We start from the raw sequence: 15007 nt of genomic DNA, 5'->3' as shown, positions 1-15007 counted from the left end.
ATTGAAAGAAAATTCCCGTGAACAGGGGCGTGAAGATATGGTTCCGCTTTTACAGCATTTACACATAGCAGCGTCATGGATCTACGAGAATTTTGCTTGTATGTGTAAGGTTAACATATTTAAGCATAGAACTGAAGTCACAACAATTTTCACCTTTTGAAGACGCTTGTGGTTACCCATATGTCAATTCCCATCTCGTGATTGGCACACATTTTTAAAAATTGCCCATCCCTTGTGGGGATCGAACCCACGACCTTTGGATTAGAAGTCCAACGCGCTATCCTCTGCGCCAAAGGGACGCTGTGCAAGTGATGGTCTCAGATGTAAGAGATTCTGCAAGACATGACCCGTGCTACATGTCTCGCGTTACTTTTCTGATAGGCTTACTTTCATATTTCTCTGAAGCAATTACATCAAAGACTCATTATTTATGTAACAGACACGATACATCGCTCCGAATCGCTCTGTTTACCATGGCTCTACTGATTGAAACACCTGCGTATTGACAGAGTTGCTCTGTACAATCGTAGTAACACAGTCCTGCTATTAGATTCGCTCACGTGCGCTGCTTACAGATAAATGGGAATTGCGCTCTTTAGAACAGCATCCACTCACAAAGTGGTAAACGACACACTGGGAACACTGTACGATTAGTCACATTTTTTGACTTTGGTTGACTGCTGTGTCACAGCCGGTCCCCATCATATGTATACACTCCAACGGACGTGTGTGCCCTGTTAGCACATTTACCAGGAACGTTAGCTGCATCACCTCCCTGGCAATTCCATGCCGTGCTCGAAGCGTCAGCCATTGCTTGGTGACAGTGTGCTTCGATGAGAAGTGGACAGATGATGCATCTCTCTCGCCGTCAGTTATAGGCGGGAATCATACTTAATGTAGTTTTCTGCAAGCGTCAGCGGAGCGTCAGACATCTCTGTCTGGTCTTCTCCCTTCATGCATCCACCAAGTCCACTCCTGGCAGTCTCCAGTAAAAGCCCCCTGTGCTGAAGCGAAAATTGCCGCCGTTTCTATAGATACAGAGTGCCATTGCTTACTGGGAACAGTTAAGGAACCATAGTACAATATCTTGTTGTGAAACTGTCTACTTTTCTCACTTGTGGCCGAGAAAACTGAAACCCTCTCACCTTGGGCTGGAAGAATTAAAGATCATGACTGGGATTACATACATTGACTCGTGAAGTAATACAAAATTATTTCACTCTTCATTGTATTTGTTTCTGTACAAAATGTGCGTTCTATTGCTATATTTCTATGTGTAGGTAAAAATTGGGTATTGAAAGAAAATTCCCGTGAACAGGGGCGTGAAGATATGGTTCCGCTTTTACAGCATTTACACATAGCAGCGTCATGGATCTACGAGAATTTTGCTTGTATGTGTAAGGTTAACATATTTAAGCATAGAACTGAAGTCACAACAATTTTCACCTTTTGAAGACGCTTGTGGTTACCCATATGTCAATTCCCATCTCGTGATTGGCACACATTTTTAAAAATTGCCCGTCCCTTGTGGGGATCGAACCCACGACCTTTGGATTAGAAGTCCAACGCGCTATCCTCTGCGCCAAAGGGACGCTGTGCAAGTGATGGTCTCAGATGTAAGAGATTCTGCAAGACATGACCCGTGCTACATGTCTCGCGTTACTTTTCTGATAGGCTTACTTTCATATTTCTCTGAAGCAATTACATCAAAGACTCATTATTTATGTAACAGACACGATACATCGCTCCGAATCGCTCTGTTTACCATGGCTCTACTGATTGAAACACCTGCGTATTGACAGAGTTGCTCTGTACAATCGTAGTAACACAGTCCTGCTATTAGATTCGCTCACGTGCGCTGCTTACAGATAAATGGGAATTGCGCTCTTTAGAACAGCATCCACTCACAAAGTGGTAAACGACACACTGGGAACACTGTACGATTAGTCACATTTTTTGACTTTGGTTGACTGCTGTGTCACAGCCGGTCCCCATCATATGTATACACTCCAACGGACGTGTGTGCCCTGTTAGCACATTTACCAGGAACGTTAGCTGCATCACCTCCCTGGCAATTCCATGCCGTGCTCGAAGCGTCAGCCATTGCTTGGTGACAGTGTGCTTCGATGAGAAGTGGACAGATGATGCATCTCTCTCGCCGTCAGTTATAGGCGGGAATCATACTTAATGTAGTTTTCTGCAAGCGTCAGCGGAGCGTCAGACATCTCTGTCTGGTCTTCTCCCTTCATGCATCCACCAAGTCCACTCCTGGCAGTCTCCAGTAAAAGCCCCCTGTGCTGAAGCGAAAATTGCCGCCGTTTCTATAGATACAGAGTGCCATTGCTTACTGGGAACAGTTAAGGAACCATAGTACAATATCTTGTTGTGAAACTGTCTACTTTTCTCACTTGTGGCCGAGAAAACTGAAACCCTCTCACCTTGGGCTGGAAGAATTAAAGATCATGACTGGGATTACATACATTGACTCGTGAAGTAATACAAAATTATTTCACTCTTCATTGTATTTGTTTCTGTACAAAATGTGCCTTCTATTGCTATATTTCTATGTGTAGGTAAAAATTGGGTATTGAAAGAAAATTCCCGTGAACAGGGGCGTGAAGATATGGTTCCGCTTTTACAGCATTTACACATAGCAGCGTCATGGATCTACGAGAATTTTGCTTGTATGTGTAAGGTTAACATATTTAAGCATAGAACTGAAGTCACAACAATTTTCACCTTTTGAAGACGCTTGTGGTTACCCATATGTCAATTCCCATCTCGTGATTGGCACACATTTTTAAAAATTGCCCGTCCCTTGTGGGGATCGAACCCACGACCTTTGGATTAGAAGTCCAACGCGCTATCCTCTGCGCCAAAGGGACGCTGTGCAAGTGATGGTCTCAGATGTAAGAGATTCTGCAAGACATGACCCGTGCTACATGTCTCGCGTTACTTTTCTGATAGGCTTACTTTCATATTTCTCTGAAGCAATTACATCAAAGACTCATTATTTATGTAACAGACACGATACATCGCTCCGAATCGCTCTGTTTACCATGGCTCTACTGATTGAAACACCTGCGTATTGACAGAGTTGCTCTGTACAATCGTAGTAACACAGTCCTGCTATTAGATTCGCTCACGTGCGCTGCTTACAGATAAATGGGAATTGCGCTCTTTAGAACAGCATCCACTCACAAAGTGGTAAACGACACACTGGGAACACTGTACGATTAGTCACATTTTTTGACTTTGGTTGACTGCTGTGTCACAGCCGGTCCCCATCATATGTATACACTCCAACGGACGTGTGTGCCCTGTTAGCACATTTACCAGGAACGTTAGCTGCATCACCTCCCTGGCAATTCCATGCCGTGCTCGAAGCGTCAGCCATTGCTTGGTGACAGTGTGCTTCGATGAGAAGTGGACAGATGATGCATCTCTCTCGCCGTCAGTTATAGGCGGGAATCATACTTAATGTAGTTTTCTGCAAGCGTCAGCGGAGCGTCAGACATCTCTGTCTGGTCTTCTCCCTTCATGCATCCACCAAGTCCACTCCTGGCAGTCTCCAGTAAAAGCCCCCTGTGCTGAAGCGAAAATTGCCGCCGTTTCTATAGATACAGAGTGCCATTGCTTACTGGGAACAGTTAAGGAACCATAGTACAATATCTTGTTGTGAAACTGTCTACTTTTCTCACTTGTGGCCGAGAAAACTGAAACCCTCTCACCTTGGGCTGGAAGAATTAAAGATCATGACTGGGATTACATACATTGACTCGTGAAGTAATACAAAATTATTTCACTCTTCATTGTATTTGTTTCTGTACAAAATGTGCGTTCTATTGCTATATTTCTATGTGTAGGTAAAAATTGGGTATTGAAAGAAAATTCCCGTGAACAGGGGCGTGAAGATATGGTTCCGCTTTTACAGCATTTACACATAGCAGCGTCATGGATCTACGAGAATTTTGCTTGTATGTGTAAGGTTAACATATTTAAGCATAGAACTGAAGTCACAACAATTTTCACCTTTTGAAGACGCTTGTGGTTACCCATATGTCAATTCCCATCTCGTGATTGGCACACATTTTTAAAAATTGCCCGTCCCTTGTGGGGATCGAACCCACGACCTTTGGATTAGAAGTCCAACGCGCTATCCTCTGCGCCAAAGGGACGCTGTGCAAGTGATGGTCTCAGATGTAAGAGATTCTGCAAGACATGACCCGTGCTACATGTCTCGCGTTACTTTTCTGATAGGCTTACTTTCATATTTCTCTGAAGCAATTACATCAAAGACTCATTATTTATGTAACAGACACGATACATCGCTCCGAATCGCTCTGTTTACCATGGCTCTACTGATTGAAACACCTGCGTATTGACAGAGTTGCTCTGTACAATCGTAGTAACACAGTCCTGCTATTAGATTCGCTCACGTGCGCTGCTTACAGATAAATGGGAATTGCGCTCTTTAGAACAGCATCCACTCACAAAGTGGTAAACGACACACTGGGAACACTGTACGATTAGTCACATTTTTTGACTTTGGTTGACTGCTGTGTCACAGCCGGTCCCCATCATATGTATACACTCCAACGGACGTGTGTGCCCTGTTAGCACATTTACCAGGAACGTTAGCTGCATCACCTCCCTGGCAATTCCATGCCGTGCTCGAAGCGTCAGCCATTGCTTGGTGACAGTGTGCTTCGATGAGAAGTGGACAGATGATGCATCTCTCTCGCCGTCAGTTATAGGCGGGAATCATACTTAATGTAGTTTTCTGCAAGCGTCAGCGGAGCGTCAGACATCTCTGTCTGGTCTTCTCCCTTCATGCATCCACCAAGTCCACTCCTGGCAGTCTCCAGTAAAAGCCCCCTGTGCTGAAGCGAAAATTGCCGCCGTTTCTATAGATACAGAGTGCCATTGCTTACTGGGAACAGTTAAGGAACCATAGTACAATATCTTGTTGTGAAACTGTCTACTTTTCTCACTTGTGGCCGAGAAAACTGAAACCCTCTCACCTTGGGCTGGAAGAATTAAAGATCATGACTGGGATTACATACATTGACTCGTGAAGTAATACAAAATTATTTCACTCTTCATTGTATTTGTTTCTGTACAAAATGTGCGTTCTATTGCTATATTTCTATGTGTAGGTAAAAATTGGGTATTGAAAGAAAATTCCCGTGAACAGGGGCGTGAAGATATGGTTCCGCTTTTACAGCATTTACACATAGCAGCGTCATGGATCTACGAGAATTTTGCTTGTATGTGTAAGGTTAACATATTTAAGCATAGAACTGAAGTCACAACAATTTTCACCTTTTGAAGACGCTTGTGGTTACCCATATGTCAATTCCCATCTCGTGATTGGCACACATTTTTAAAAATTGCCCGTCCCTTGTGGGGATCGAACCCACGACCTTTGGATTAGAAGTCCAACGCGCTATCCTCTGCGCCAAAGGGACGCTGTGCAAGTGATGGTCTCAGATGTAAGAGATTCTGCAAGACATGACCCGTGCTACATGTCTCGCGTTACTTTTCTGATAGGCTTACTTTCATATTTCTCTGAAGCAATTACATCAAAGACTCATTATTTATGTAACAGACACGATACATCGCTCCGAATCGCTCTGTTTACCATGGCTCTACTGATTGAAACACCTGCGTATTGACAGAGTTGCTCTGTACAATCGTAGTAACACAGTCCTGCTATTAGATTCGCTCACGTGCGCTGCTTACAGATAAATGGGAATTGCGCTCTTTAGAACAGCATCCACTCACAAAGTGGTAAACGACACACTGGGAACACTGTACGATTAGTCACATTTTTTGACTTTGGTTGACTGCTGTGTCACAGCCGGTCCCCATCATATGTATACACTCCAACGGACGTGTGTGCCCTGTTAGCACATTTACCAGGAACGTTAGCTGCATCACCTCCCTGGCAATTCCATGCCGTGCTCGAAGCGTCAGCCATTGCTTGGTGACAGTGTGCTTCGATGAGAAGTGGACAGATGATGCATCTCTCTCGCCGTCAGTTATAGGCGGGAATCATACTTAATGTAGTTTTCTGCAAGCGTCAGCGGAGCGTCAGACATCTCTGTCTGGTCTTCTCCCTTCATGCATCCACCAAGTCCACTCCTGGCAGTCTCCAGTAAAAGCCCCCTGTGCTGAAGCGAAAATTGCCGCCGTTTCTATAGATACAGAGTGCCATTGCTTACTGGGAACAGTTAAGGAACCATAGTACAATATCTTGTTGTGAAACTGTCTACTTTTCTCACTTGTGGCCGAGAAAACTGAAACCCTCTCACCTTGGGCTGGAAGAATTAAAGATCATGACTGGGATTACATACATTGACTCGTGAAGTAATACAAAATTATTTCACTCTTCATTGTATTTGTTTCTGTACAAAATGTGCGTTCTATTGCTATATTTCTATGTGTAGGTAAAAATTGGGTATTGAAAGAAAATTCCCGTGAACAGGGGCGTGAAGATATGGTTCCGCTTTTACAGCATTTACACATAGCAGCGTCATGGATCTACGAGAATTTTGCTTGTATGTGTAAGGTTAACATATTTAAGCATAGAACTGAAGTCACAACAATTTTCACCTTTTGAAGACGCTTGTGGTTACCCATATGTCAATTCCCATCTCGTGATTGGCACACATTTTTAAAAATTGCCCGTCCCTTGTGGGGATCGAACCCACGACCTTTGGATTAGAAGTCCAACGCGCTATCCTCTGCGCCAAAGGAACGCTGTGCAAGTGATGGTCTCAGATGTAAGAGATTCTGCAAGACATGACCCGTGCTACATGTCTCGCGTTACTTTTCTGATAGGCTTACTTTCATATTTCTCTGAAGCAATTACATCAAAGACTCACTATTTATGTAACAGACACGATACATCGCTCCGAATCGCTCTGTTTACCATGGCTCTACTGATTGAAACACCTGCGTATTGACAGAGTTGCTCTGTACAATCGTAGTAACACAGTCCTGCTATTAGATTCGCTCACGTGCGCTGCTTACAGATAAATGGGAATTGCGCTCTTTAGAACAGCATCCACTCACAAAGTGGTAAACGACACACTGGGAACACTGTACGATTAGTCACATTTTTTGACTTTGGTTGACTGCTGTGTCACAGCCGGTCCCCATCATATGTATACACTCCAACGGACGTGTGTGCCCTGTTAGCACATTTACCAGGAACGTTAGCTGCATCACCTCCCTGGCAATTCCATGCCGTGCTCGAAGCGTCAGCCATTGCTTGGTGACAGTGTGCTTCGATGAGAAGTGGACAGATGATGCATCTCTCTCGCCGTCAGTTATAGGCGGGAATCATACTTAATGTAGTTTTCTGCAAGCGTCAGCGGAGCGTCAGACATCTCTGTCTGGTCTTCTCCCTTCATGCATCCACCAAGTCCACTCCTGGCAGTCTCCAGTAAAAGCCCCCTGTGCTGAAGCGAAAATTGCCGCCGTTTCTATAGATACAGAGTGCCATTGCTTACTGGGAACAGTTAAGGAACCATAGTACAATATCTTGTTGTGAAACTGTCTACTTTTCTCACTTGTGGCCGAGAAAACTGAAACCCTCTCACCTTGGGCTGGAAGAATTAAAGATCATGACTGGGATTACATACATTGACTCGTGAAGTAATACAAAATTATTTCACTCTTCATTGTATTTGTTTCTGTACAAAATGTGCCTTCTATTGCTATATTTCTATGTGTAGGTAAAAATTGGGTATTGAAAGAAAATTCCCGTGAACAGGGGCGTGAAGATATGGTTCCGCTTTTACAGCATTTACACATAGCAGCGTCATGGATCTACGAGAATTTTGCTTGTATGTGTAAGGTTAACATATTTAAGCATAGAACTGAAGTCACAACAATTTTCACCTTTTGAAGACGCTTGTGGTTACCCATATGTCAATTCCCATCTCGTGATTGGCACACATTTTTAAAAATTGCCTGTCCCTTGTGGGGATCGAACCCACGACCTTTGGATTAGAAGTCCAACGCGCTATCCTCTGCGCCAAAGGGACGCTGTGCAAGTGATGGTCTCAGATGTAAGAGATTCTGCAAGACATGACCCGTGCTACATGTCTCGCGTTACTTTTCTGATAGGCTTACTTTCATATTTCTCTGAAGCAATTACATCAAAGACTCATTATTTATGTAACAGACACGATACATCGCTCCGAATCGCTCTGTTTACCATGGCTCTACTGATTGAAACACCTGCGTATTGACAGAGTTGCTCTGTACAATCGTAGTAACACAGTCCTGCTATTAGATTCGCTCACGTGCGCTGCTTACAGATAAATGGGAATTGCGCTCTTTAGAACAGCATCCACTCACAAAGTGGTAAACGACACACTGGGAACACTGTACGATTAGTCACATTTTTTGACTTTGGTTGACTGCTGTGTCACAGCCGGTCCCCATCATATGTATACACTCCAACGGACGTGTGTGCCCTGTTAGCACATTTACCAGGAACGTTAGCTGCATCACCTCCCTGGCAATTCCATGCCGTGCTCGAAGCGTCAGCCATTGCTTGGTGACAGTGTGCTTCGATGAGAAGTGGACAGATGATGCATCTCTCTCGCCGTCAGTTATAGGCGGGAATCATACTTAATGTAGTTTTCTGCAAGCGTCAGCGGAGCGTCAGACATCTCTGTCTGGTCTTCTCCCTTCATGCATCCACCAAGTCCACTCCTGGCAGTCTCCAGTAAAAGCCCCCTGTGCTGAAGCGAAAATTGCCGCCGTTTCTATAGATACAGAGTGCCATTGCTTACTGGGAACAGTTAAGGAACCATAGTACAATATCTTGTTGTGAAACTGTCTACTTTTCTCACTTGTGGCCGAGAAAACTGAAACCCTCTCACCTTGGGCTGGAAGAATTAAAGATCATGACTGGGATTACATACATTGACTCGTGAAGTAATACAAAATTATTTCACTCTTCATTGTATTTGTTTCTGTACAAAATGTGCGTTCTATTGCTATATTTCTATGTGTAGGTAAAAATTGGGTATTGAAAGAAAATTCCCGTGAACAGGGGCGTGAAGATATGGTTCCGCTTTTACAGCATTTACACATAGCAGCGTCATGGATCTACGAGAATTTTGCTTGTATGTGTAAGGTTAACATATTTAAGCATAGAACTGAAGTCACAACAATTTTCACCTTTTGAAGACGCTTGTGGTTACCCATATGTCAATTCCCATCTCGTGATTGGCACACATTTTTAAAAATTGCCTGTCCCTTGTGGGGATCGAACCCACGACCTTTGGATTAGAAGTCCAACGCGCTATCCTCTGCGCCAAAGGGACGCTGTGCAAGTGATGGTCTCAGATGTAAGAGATTCTGCAAGACATGACCCGTGCTACATGTCTCGCGTTACTTTTCTGATAGGCTTACTTTCATATTTCTCTGAAGCAATTACATCAAAGACTCATTATTTATGTAACAGACACGATACATCGCTCCGAATCGCTCTGTTTACCATGGCTCTACTGATTGAAACACCTGCGTATTGACAGAGTTGCTCTGTACAATCGTAGTAACACAGTCCTGCTATTAGATTCGCTCACGTGCGCTGCTTACAGATAAATGGGAATTGCGCTCTTTAGAACAGCATCCACTCACAAAGTGGTAAACGACACACTGGGAACACTGTACGATTAGTCACATTTTTTGACTTTGGTTGACTGCTGTGTCACAGCCGGTCCCCATCATATGTATACACTCCAACGGACGTGTGTGCCCTGTTAGCACATTTACCAGGAACGTTAGCTGCATCACCTCCCTGGCAATTCCATGCCGTGCTCGAAGCGTCAGCCATTGCTTGGTGACAGTGTGCTTCGATGAGAAGTGGACAGATGATGCATCTCTCTCGCCGTCAGTTATAGGCGGGAATCATACTTAATGTAGTTTTCTGCAAGCGTCAGCGGAGCGTCAGACATCTCTGTCTGGTCTTCTCCCTTCATGCATCCACCAAGTCCACTCCTGGCAGTCTCCAGTAAAAGCCCCCTGTGCTGAAGCGAAAATTGCCGCCGTTTCTATAGATACAGAGTGCCATTGCTTACTGGGAACAGTTAAGGAACCATAGTACAATATCTTGTTGTGAAACTGTCTACTTTTCTCACTTGTGGCCGAGAAAACTGAAACCCTCTCACCTTGGGCTGGAAGAATTAAAGATCATGACTGGGATTACATACATTGACTCGTGAAGTAATACAAAATTATTTCACTCTTCATTGTATTTGTTTCTGTACAAAATGTGCGTTCTATTGCTATATTTCTATGTGTAGGTAAAAATTGGGTATTGAAAGAAAATTCCCGTGAACAGGGGCGTGAAGATATGGTTCCGCTTTTACAGCATTTACACATAGCAGCGTCATGGATCTACGAGAATTTTGCTTGTATGTGTAAGGTTAACATATTTAAGCATAGAACTGAAGTCACAACAATTTTCACCTTTTGAAGACGCTTGTGGTTACCCATATGTCAATTCCCATCTCGTGATTGGCACACATTTTTAAAAATTGCCCGTCCCTTGTGGGGATCGAACCCACGACCTTTGGATTAGAAGTCCAACGCGCTATCCTCTGCGCCAAAGGGACGCTGTGCAAGTGATGGTCTCAGATGTAAGAGATTCTGCAAGACATGACCCGTGCTACATGTCTCGCGTTACTTTTCTGATAGGCTTACTTTCATATTTCTCTGAAGCAATTACATCAAAGACTCATTATTTATGTAACAGACACGATACATCGCTCCGAATCGCTCTGTTTACCATGGCTCTACTGATTGAAACACCTGCGTATTGACAGAGTTGCTCTGTACAATCGTAGTAACACAGTCCTGCTATTAGATTCGCTCACGTGCGCTGCTTACAGATAAATGGGAATTGCGCTCTTTAGAACAGCATCCACTCACAAAGTGGTAAACGACACACTGGGAACACTGTACGATTAGTCACATTTTTTGACTTTGGTTGACTGCTGTGTCACAGCCGGTCCCCATCATATGTATACACTCCAACGGACGTGTGTGCCCTGTTAGCACATTTACCAGGAACGTTAGCTGCATCACCTCCCTGGCAATTCCATGCCGTGCTCGAAGCGTCAGCCATTGCTTGGTGACAGTGTGCTTCGATGAGAAGTGGACAGATGATGCATCTCTCTCGCCGTCAGTTATAGGCGGGAATCATACTTAATGTAGTTTTCTGCAAGCGTCAGCGGAGCGTCAGACATCTCTGTCTGGTCTTCTCCCTTCATGCATCCACCAAGTCCACTCCTGGCAGTCTCCAGTAAAAGCCCCCTGTGCTGAAGCGAAAATTGCCGCCGTTTCTATAGATACAGAGTGCCATTGCTTACTGGGAACAGTTAAGGAACCATAGTACAATATCTTGTTGTGAAACTGTCTACTTTTCTCACTTGTGGCCGAGAAAACTGAAACCCTCTCACCTTGGGCTGGAAGAATTAAAGATCATGACTGGGATTACATACATTGACTCGTGAAGTAATACAAAATTATTTCACTCTTCATTGTATTTGTTTCTGTACAAAATGTGCGTTCTATTGCTATATTTCTATGTGTAGGTAAAAATTGGGTATTGAAAGAAAATTCCCGTGAACAGGGGCGTGAAGATATGGTTCCGCTTTTACAGCATTTACACATAGCAGCGTCATGGATCTACGAGAATTTTGCTTGTATGTGTAAGGTTAACATATTTAAGCATAGAACTGAAGTCACAACAATTTTCACCTTTTGAAGACGCTTGTGGTTACCCATATGTCAATTCCCATCTCGTGATTGGCACACATTTTTAAAAATTGCCCGTCCCTTGTGGGGATCGAACCCACGACCTTTGGATTAGAAGTCCAACGCGCTATCCTCTGCGCCAAAGGGACGCTGTGCAAGTGATGGTCTCAGATGTAAGAGATTCTGCAAGACATGACCCGTGCTACATGTCTCGCGTTACTTTTCTGATAGGCTTACTTTCATATTTCTCTGAAGCAATTACATCAAAGACTCATTATTTATGTAACAGACACGATACATCGCTCCGAATCGCTCTGTTTACCATGGCTCTACTGATTGAAACACCTGCGTATTGACAGAGTTGCTCTGTACAATCGTAGTAACACAGTCCTGCTATTAGATTCGCTCACGTGCGCTGCTTACAGATAAATGGGAATTGCGCTCTTTAGAACAGCATCCACTCACAAAGTGGTAAACGACACACTGGGAACACTGTACGATTAGTCACATTTTTTGACTTTGGTTGACTGCTGTGTCACAGCCGGTCCCCATCATATGTATACACTCCAACGGACGTGTGTGCCCTGTTAGCACATTTACCAGGAACGTTAGCTGCATCACCTCCCTGGCAATTCCATGCCGTGCTCGAAGCGTCAGCCATTGCTTGGTGACAGTGTGCTTCGATGAGAAGTGGACAGATGATGCATCTCTCTCGCCGTCAGTTATAGGCGGGAATCATACTTAATGTAGTTTTCTGCAAGCGTCAGCGGAGCGTCAGACATCTCTGTCTGGTCTTCTCCCTTCATGCATCCACCAAGTCCACTCCTGGCAGTCTCCAGTAAAAGCCCCCTGTGCTGAAGCGAAAATTGCCGCCGTTTCTATAGATACAGAGTGCCATTGCTTACTGGGAACAGTTAAGGAACCATAGTACAATATCTTGTTGTGAAACTGTCTACTTTTCTCACTTGTGGCCGAGAAAACTGAAACCCTCTCACCTTGGGCTGGAAGAATTAAAGATCATGACTGGGATTACATACATTGACTCGTGAAGTAATACAAAATTATTTCACTCTTCATTGTATTTGTTTCTGTACAAAATGTGCGTTCTATTGCTATATTTCTATGTGTAGGTAAAAATTGGGTATTGAAAGAAAATTCCCGTGAACAGGGGCGTGAAGATATGGTTCCGCTTTTACAGCATTTACACATAGCAGCGTCATGGATCTACGAGAATTTTGCTTGTATGTGTAAGGTTAACATATTTAAGCATAGAACTGAAGTCACAACAATTTTCACCTTTTGAAGACGCTTGTGGTTACCCATATGTCAATTCCCATCTCGTGATTGGCACACATTTTTAAAAATTGCCCGTCCCTTGTGGGGATCGAACCCACGACCTTTGGATTAGAAGTCCAACGCGCTATCCTCTGCGCCAAAGGGACGCTGTGCAAGTGATGGTCTCAGATGTAAGAGATTCTGCAAGACATGACCCGTGCTACATGTCTCGCGTTACTTTTCTGATAGGCTTACTTTCATATTTCTCTGAAGCAATTACATCAAAGACTCATTATTTATGTAACAGACACGATACATCGCTCCGAATCGCTCTGTTTACCATGGCTCTACTGATTGAAACACCTGCGTATTGACAGAGTTGCTCTGTACAATCGTAGTAACACAGTCCTGCTATTAGATTCGCTCACGTGCGCTGCTTACAGATAAATGGGAATTGCGCTCTTTAGAACAGCATCCACTCACAAAGTGGTAAACGACACACTGGGAACACTGTACGATTAGTCACATTTTTTGACTTTGGTTGACTGCTGTGTCACAGCCGGTCCCCATCATATGTATACACTCCAACGGACGTGTGTGCCCTGTTAGCACATTTACCAGGAACGTTAGCTGCATCACCTCCCTGGCAATTCCATGCCGTGCTCGAAGCGTCAGCCATTGCTTGGTGACAGTGTGCTTCGATGAGAAGTGGACAGATGATGCATCTCTCTCGCCGTCAGTTATAGGCGGGAATCATACTTAATGTAGTTTTCTGCAAGCGTCAGCGGAGCGTCAGACATCTCTGTCTGGTCTTCTCCCTTCATGCATCCACCAAGTCCACTCCTGGCAGTCTCCAGTAAAAGCCCCCTGTGCTGAAGCGAAAATTGCCGCCGTTTCTATAGATACAGAGTGCCATTGCTTACTGGGAACAGTTAAGGAACCATAGTACAATATCTTGTTGTGAAACTGTCTACTTTTCTCACTTGTGGCCGAGAAAACTGAAACCCTCTCACCTTGGGCTGGAAGAATTAAAGATCATGACTGGGATTACATACATTGACTCGTGAAGTAATACAAAATTATTTCACTCTTCATTGTATTTGTTTCTGTACAAAATGTGCGTTCTATTGCTATATTTCTATGTGTAGGTAAAAATTGGGTATTGAAAGAAAATTCCCGTGAACAGGGGCGTGAAGATATGGTTCCGCTTTTACAGCATTTACACATAGCAGCGTCATGGATCTACGAGAATTTTGCTTGTATGTGTAAGGTTAACATATTTAAGCATAGAACTGAAGTCACAACAATTTTCACCTTTTGAAGACGCTTGTGGTTACCCATATGTCAATTCCCATCTCGTGATTGGCACACATTTTTAAAAATTGCCCGTCCCTTGTGGGGATCGAACCCACGACCTTTGGATTAGAAGTCCAACGCGCTATCCTCTGCGCCAAAGGGACGCTGTGCAAGTGATGGTCTCAGATGTAAGAGATTCTGCAAGACATGACCCGTGCTACATGTCTCGCGTTACTTTTCTGATAGGCTTACTTTCATATTTCTCTGAAGCAATTACATCAAAGACTCATTATTTATGTAACAGACACGATACATCGCTCCGAATCGCTCTGTTTACCATGGCTCTACTGATTGAAACACCTGCGTATTGACAGAGTTGCTCTGTACAATCGTAGTAACACAGTCCTGCTATTAGATTCGCTCACGTGCGCTGCTTACAGATAAATGGGAATTGCGCTCTTTAGAACAGCATCCACTCACAAAGTGGTAAACGACACACTGGGAACACTGTACGATTAGTCACATTTTTTGACTTTGGTTGACTGCTGTGTCACAGCCGGTCCCCATCATATGTATACACTCCAACGGACGTGTGTGCCCTGTTAGCACATTTACCAGGAACGTTAGCTGCATCACCTCCCTGGCAATT

The 15007-nt window shown here is 44.0% G+C and overlaps 12 non-coding genes across 12 annotated transcripts; all 12 read right to left on the bottom strand.

Annotated features, from left to right (window-relative positions):
* Nucleotides 1-226: 226 nt before the first annotated feature.
* Trnar-ucu (transfer RNA arginine (anticodon UCU)) lies at nt 227-299 on the bottom strand. Its single transcript has one exon. It is a non-coding gene; the product is annotated as a tRNA-Arg (tRNA).
* A 1220-nt stretch (nt 300-1519) lies between these two features.
* Nucleotides 1520-1592, bottom strand: Trnar-ucu (transfer RNA arginine (anticodon UCU)). Its single transcript has one exon. It is a non-coding gene; the product is annotated as a tRNA-Arg (tRNA).
* A 1220-nt stretch (nt 1593-2812) lies between these two features.
* On the bottom strand, nt 2813-2885 carry Trnar-ucu (transfer RNA arginine (anticodon UCU)). The gene has a single exon. It is a non-coding gene; the product is annotated as a tRNA-Arg (tRNA).
* A 1220-nt stretch (nt 2886-4105) lies between these two features.
* Trnar-ucu (transfer RNA arginine (anticodon UCU)) lies at nt 4106-4178 on the bottom strand. The gene has a single exon. It is a non-coding gene; the product is annotated as a tRNA-Arg (tRNA).
* Nucleotides 4179-5398: 1220 nt separating this feature from the next.
* On the bottom strand, nt 5399-5471 carry Trnar-ucu (transfer RNA arginine (anticodon UCU)). Its single transcript has one exon. It is a non-coding gene; the product is annotated as a tRNA-Arg (tRNA).
* Nucleotides 5472-6691: 1220 nt separating this feature from the next.
* Nucleotides 6692-6764, bottom strand: Trnar-ucu (transfer RNA arginine (anticodon UCU)). The gene has a single exon. It is a non-coding gene; the product is annotated as a tRNA-Arg (tRNA).
* Nucleotides 6765-7984: 1220 nt separating this feature from the next.
* Trnar-ucu (transfer RNA arginine (anticodon UCU)) lies at nt 7985-8057 on the bottom strand. The gene has a single exon. It is a non-coding gene; the product is annotated as a tRNA-Arg (tRNA).
* A 1220-nt stretch (nt 8058-9277) lies between these two features.
* On the bottom strand, nt 9278-9350 carry Trnar-ucu (transfer RNA arginine (anticodon UCU)). The gene has a single exon. It is a non-coding gene; the product is annotated as a tRNA-Arg (tRNA).
* Nucleotides 9351-10570: 1220 nt separating this feature from the next.
* Nucleotides 10571-10643, bottom strand: Trnar-ucu (transfer RNA arginine (anticodon UCU)). Its single transcript has one exon. It is a non-coding gene; the product is annotated as a tRNA-Arg (tRNA).
* A 1220-nt stretch (nt 10644-11863) lies between these two features.
* Nucleotides 11864-11936, bottom strand: Trnar-ucu (transfer RNA arginine (anticodon UCU)). Its single transcript has one exon. It is a non-coding gene; the product is annotated as a tRNA-Arg (tRNA).
* A 1220-nt stretch (nt 11937-13156) lies between these two features.
* Nucleotides 13157-13229, bottom strand: Trnar-ucu (transfer RNA arginine (anticodon UCU)). Its single transcript has one exon. It is a non-coding gene; the product is annotated as a tRNA-Arg (tRNA).
* Nucleotides 13230-14449: 1220 nt separating this feature from the next.
* Trnar-ucu (transfer RNA arginine (anticodon UCU)) lies at nt 14450-14522 on the bottom strand. Its single transcript has one exon. It is a non-coding gene; the product is annotated as a tRNA-Arg (tRNA).
* Nucleotides 14523-15007: the final 485 nt, after the last annotated feature.

The sequence above is a fragment of the Schistocerca cancellata genome, chromosome 1 (genome assembly GCF_023864275.1).
Source record: "Schistocerca cancellata isolate TAMUIC-IGC-003103 chromosome 1, iqSchCanc2.1, whole genome shotgun sequence".
Classification (NCBI taxonomy): Eukaryota; Metazoa; Arthropoda; class Insecta; order Orthoptera; family Acrididae; genus Schistocerca; species Schistocerca cancellata.
Note: the sequence above shows the minus strand (reverse complement) of the source record. Positions and strands in the feature narration are given on the sequence as shown.